The 5645-nt window shown below is 49.4% G+C and overlaps 1 pseudogene; it reads right to left on the bottom strand.

The window, feature by feature from the left end:
- Window positions 1-566: 566 nt before the first annotated feature.
- Window positions 567-5645, bottom strand: part of LOC102473169 (uncharacterized) — a 26846-nt pseudogene continuing 21767 nt past the window's right edge.

Raw genomic sequence — 5645 nt, 5'->3', positions numbered from 1 at the left:
TCCTGTTAGGTAGAGTTGGAGCCCCCATGTGTGGCCCTGCTCCCAGTCCCAGAGGGCTTTTCCTTTTGAAGTGAAGGAAATATTTAACAGTTTACACCATTGAGATTCACAGAGGTCACTGGAGGGCCAATTAAATGTTATAGTAATTGAATCCCAGGAGGAGGAGGGTTTCCACCTGGCATTTCCCATGGTTTTTCATCCCCAAGCCTGACAGAAGAAATGGTTTAGCCCCCCACATTCTCCTACCTTAGCCAGGGATCGCCCATCTTTAGGGCACACATAGAATTCAGTTGTTTGGAGAACTTTTCGTTGGGCAGAGCATTTACAGTCGGCCAGCTGAGGACCATTTGGGCAATCACCAGTGGGCTCTGGACTGTGGGTGGCCTTTTAGGTGGGGTAGGCCCGTTCCCCAGGATCTCATATCCACGGTGTCTACACCGGCAGTGAGCAGGCAAAAATCGGGGTGTAAAGTGGGCCACCATGTCCAGGGTGGCTGGGTGGCAGAGGTATTTCAAACTATTTGTCCGGCTTGTGAGAGGACCTGCCAGGTTAGTTGCTGGGGGGAATGGGGGTTAGAACTACTTATCGCTGGTAGAGTCGTCAACAGGAGTAGGGCTGTTGCAGTGGATGCGAAGCTTGAGCAGATGGTCCAGCTTTTCAATAGTCCAAGCAGGGTCGGGCGGGGGCGCTGGTTTGGCGTGGGAGGCATGGATCCAGGCTGCAATACCGTCAACTTTTATTGCCGTTGGAGTGGTGAGCAGCACCAGGTAAGGTCCTTTCCACCGAGGCTCTAAATTGGCCACTCAATGTCATCGGATGTACACTGAGTCTCCGACCTGGAACTGGTGAGGCACTTGTGCATCTACTGGCTTATAGGCCTCGGCGAGTTGGCTCCATACCTCTTTTTGTACCGTTTTGAGGGCTTTTAGCCTGGCATAGAGGGATTGAGAAGAGTGAGAATTGGAGAAAGGGAAATGCATAGCAGTAAGTGGAGGCGGAGCCCCATACAGAATTTCGAAAGGAGTCAGGTTAAAAGGTCTGGGTGTATTTCGCACACAGAACAGGGCGAAGGGAAGGAGGACTGTCCAGTCTTTTATGCCAGTCTCTAAGGTTAATTTTGTCATGGCCTCTTTTAGAGTTTTATTCATACGTTCTACCTATCCTGAACTTTGGGGTCTATAAGCACAATGTAATTTCCAATTGGACCCCAAGACCCTGGCCAGTCCCTGACTAATCTGAGCAACAAAAACAGGTCCATTGTCAGACCCAATAATGAGGGGTAACCTGAATTTTGGGAACATTTCTTCTAAAATTATTTTAGCAATGACCCAAGCGGTTTCTTTTTTTGTGGGGAAGGCTTCGACCCATCCTGAGAAGATGTCAACTAGTATTAACATGTAATTGAGACCGTATTTGCATGGTCTTATTTCAGTAATGTCTATTTCCCAGTAACTTCCTGGGTGATCTCCCTGGAGCCATTTCCCTTGTGACACTTTGTTTGGACAGGCATTAACTAGTTGACAAGGTTTACACTTTTCTACTGTTAGTTTGGCAAGTTTATGTAAGTCCATGATGTGGAACGAGGACCACTGGGTGGAGGTTATCAAATGTTTTGAGCCTAGGTGGGTTAATTTATTAAGTTGCTTGAGAAAAGCCATTGCCTGTTTTGGGGGAAGGATAGTTTTTCCTTCCAGGGTTTCTCATGCCCCCTCCAGAGTCACAGTGTGAGAGCCCATTTTATTAATTGCCAACAGGTCCTGTTCTGTATTGACAAGAGCTCTAGCTGGATCATCTGGATCAAACAATTGCTGGACCAGCAATATGTTAAGTCCTTGGGCTGCCCGCTTAGCTGCTTGATCAGCTTGCCGGTTCCCTTCTGCCACCCTTTTTTTTTCTTTTTGATGTCCTGGGCAGTGTATAATAGCCACTTGTTTGGGGAGATGTATAGCCTCTAACAAGCTTAGGATTTGTTCCTTATGTTTAATGTCCTTACCCACCGAGGTTAGCAAGCCCTATTGCCTATAGATAGCCCCATGGACGTGGGCCGTAGCAAAGGTGTACTGGCTATCTGTATAGATATTTATACTTCTGTTTTCAGCCAGATGTAAGGCTTGGGTTAGGGCTATAAGTTCGGCTTTTTGGGCTGAGGTACCCTTGGGCAAGCTACTCACCCAGACAATTCGTTCGTCATCTACCACTGCTGTTCCTGCCACCCTTTTACCTTCTATAATGTAGCTGCTCCCATCAGTGAACCATGTTAGCTGAGCCTTTGGCAATGGTTGGTCTTGAAGATCCTGCTGGATTCCAGGTTCTTCTTCTGGGACCTGCTGGGACCTCCTGGCAGGTATGGATGACAGTCCCTTGGGCCGAGGTGTTAGGCAGCAGCGTGGCAGAATTGAGAGTGACTGGTGGTCCAAATTGGACTCTGTCTTTGTCTAATAGAAGGCTTTGGTAATGGGTCGTGCGAGCATTAGACAACCATTGGTTAGGGGGTTGCCAGATTATGCTTTCTAAAGCATGAGGTGCAACAACCAGTAACTTTTGTCCCATAGTCAACTTATCAGAGTCCTTTACCAAGGTTGCCACAGCTGCTATAGACTTCAAGCATGTTGGCCATCCCCAAGCCACCGGGTCCAATTTTTTTGAGAGATAAGCCACCAGCCTTTTCCAAGGCCCCAAGGGCTGTGTCAGCACTCCCTGGGCTACTCCTTTCCATTCATCAACATACAGAGTAAAAGGCTTTGTCACATCAGGCAGTGCTAGGGCTGGGGCTGACAGTAAGGCTTTTTTAATGTTGTCAAAATCTTGCTGTTGGTCAGTGTCCCACTTGCAGGGGACCCTCTCTTTTGTCAAAGGGTGAAGAGGAGAAGCCATAGTGGCGAACACTGGGATCCATAGGCGACAGAATCCTGCAGTCCCCAGGAATTCTTGCACTTGACGGGACGTGCGAGGAATGGGAATCTGGGTTACAGTCCATTTCCTGGCTTCTGTCAGCCATCTTTCCCCATCTCTTAGGGTATAGCCCAGGTACATTACCTCTTGCTTGCAGATTTGGGCCTTTTTGGCAGAGGCACAGTATCCCAGGCAGGCCAGTTCTTCTAGCAGGAGTCCTGTACCTTGTTGACAGTCTTTTTTAGTCGTCCCTGCAAGCCACAGGTCATCCATATATTGGAGGAGAGTTATTTCAGGGTGGCTGGCTCAGAAGTAGGCAAGGTCTTGATGGAGAGCCTCATCGAAAATAGTGAGTGAGTGTCTGAATCCCTGAGGGAGCCGAGTCCGGGATAGTTGTCAGGATCCCTCAGGGATGTCCTGTGTCAGGATCCCTCCATTCAAAGGCAAAAAGGCTTTGGCTGGAAGGGTGCAGTCGCAGGCAAAAGAAAGTGTCTTTTAGGTCTAAGACGGTATACCAGTGTCGTTCTGGGGGAAGAGAGCTAAGCAGGTTATATGGATTAGGCACAGTGGGATGGATATCTTGTACCCGCCTGCTGACTTACTTCTCGTAAATCTTGCACAGGACGATAGTCATTTGTGCCAGGTTTTTTAACAGGCAATAAGTGTGTATTCCAGGGCAACTGGCATTTTTTTAGAATGTCCAGGTATAAGAGACGCTGGATGTGGGGCCGGATGCTTTCTCGGACTTCTTTGGTCATGGGGTATTGGTGTACTGCCACAGGAATTGAGGTGGCTTCTAGCTCTATTACTATTGGGGGCCTATTAGTGGCTAGTCCCATCCCAGCTGTTTTGGCCTGAGCGCCAGAGTATTTTTGTAGCCAAGTTTGGAGGGGGGTGGCACCCTCATGATGGTCTCTATAAAGCCGGTGTTCATCTTCAAGGCATAGAGTTAAGACTAGGGTCTGGGCATTTTGAGTAACCTTTGGGCCCCCTGGGGCGAAACTGATTTGGGCCCCCATTTTGGTGAGTAAGTCTCTTCCAAGAAGGGGAGCTGGGCACTCAGGGATTACTAGGAAAAAGTGGGTCACTTATCCCCTTCCTAGATCTACTGTCCTATTGGTGGTCCACGAGTATTGCTGATGTCCTGTGGTCCCCATGACCCAGCATTTCTTTTTGGAAAGCAGCCCCAACGGCACAAGCAACACTGAGTGTTGGGCTCCCGTATCGACTAGAAAGTTAATTGGTTTCCCCTCCACTTTTAGAGTTACCCTAGGCTCGGGCAGGGGCTCCAAGCCCTGTTCCCCCTAGTCTGAGTCCTCTTGCAGGGCAAGCACCTCAGCTGGTAGGCTCGGTTGGGCTTTGTGTTTTCTTGCCCTTTTAGGGCAGTCCTTTGCCCAGTGTCCTTTTTCTTTGCAATAGGCACATTGGTCTTTGTCTAGTGGAATACGACCAAACTTTTGTCCTTTGGCGGGGCTGCGCCTTGGCTCCCTGTCTCTTATTACAGTGGCCAAGATCCAAGCTAGGTTTTCCTCTTGTCTTTTTTCTTTTATTCTCCCTTTCTTCCCTTTCTTTTTCTTTTCTTTGTTCTTTTCCTTCTGTTTTTTCCCTCTTATGATATACCTTTTCTGCCTCTTTGACTAAGTCTTGTAAAGAGAGATCTTGTAATCCCTCAAGTCTCTGAAGTTTTCTTTTAATATCGGATGGTGACTGTCCTATAAAGGCCATAGCTATGGAGGCTCTTTGTCCCTCAGAGCAGGGTCAAACGGGGTGAACTGCCTGAACGCCTCCATGAGACACTCAAGGAACACTGAGGGGGGCTTGGTGGCTCCCTGCGTAATTTCCCTTACCTTTGCCAAATTGGTGGGTTGCCTTGCAGCCCCACGGAGGCCAGCCACTAGAGCCTGGCAATAGACTGTCAGTTGCTCCCTACCTTCTGCCGCATTGTAGTCCCAGTCGAGTGAGGAAAGAGGAAAAGCAGCCTCGATGAGGTTAGGGAGCTGAGTGGGACGTCTGTCAGCCCCTGGGATATTTTTTCTTGGTTCTAGTAGGATCCTCTCTCTTTCCTCCATGGTGAAGAGAGGCTGCAGGAGTTGTTGGCAATTGTCCCATGTTGGCTGATGAGAGAACATTAAGGACTCTACCAGGCTGTTTAGGTGCTGGGGGTCCTTGGAGAAAGAAAGGTGGTTAGTTTTCCAGTTGTAAAGGTCAGAGGAGGGAAGGGCAAATATGGGAGCGGCTGCAGGGGAGGCAGCCCCTCCTCGGTAGCTGGCTGTGGGGGCCCGTATGCTCGTAGAGGCAAAGCAACAGTGGTGTCGGGGGACGGGAGAGCACGATGATGGCTCCTAGTGCCTTGAGCAGGCCCTGGGAGAACACCTTCAGAGGGAGCAGAAGGAGGAATCTTTGCGTCTTCCCCTGGTTGGAGGGAGGGCGTGGGAATACAGAGGGTATGGGGGGGGAGGTCTAGGAGGAGGAGATCTTGGGTATCTGGGTAGATTCGCTTAGAACGGCTTGATTGGTTTGCCCCTCCAGGAGGATTGGGGTCGGGGGACTGGGCTACCAAAACCTAAGGGGGGTAGTCAGGGTGGTGTCTGGGGATCAAGGGCCTAACCCATATGGGAGGATTTTGTATCAGATCTTGGCAGATGATGATGTACGGTTGTTGATCTGGATGGCTTCCAGGTCCCTTCTGAAAAACAATATCTTTAACAGCAAGTATAGTTTTGAGATCAAATGTGCCCTCGGGTGGCCATACG

Source organism: Tupaia chinensis, unplaced genomic scaffold, assembly GCF_000334495.1.
Source record: "Tupaia chinensis unplaced genomic scaffold, TupChi_1.0 Scaffold147959_1, whole genome shotgun sequence".
In the NCBI taxonomy this organism is placed as follows: Eukaryota; Metazoa; Chordata; class Mammalia; order Scandentia; family Tupaiidae; genus Tupaia; species Tupaia belangeri.
The sequence above is the reverse complement of the archived record's forward strand: the minus strand, read 5'-3'. Positions and strand labels throughout refer to the sequence as shown.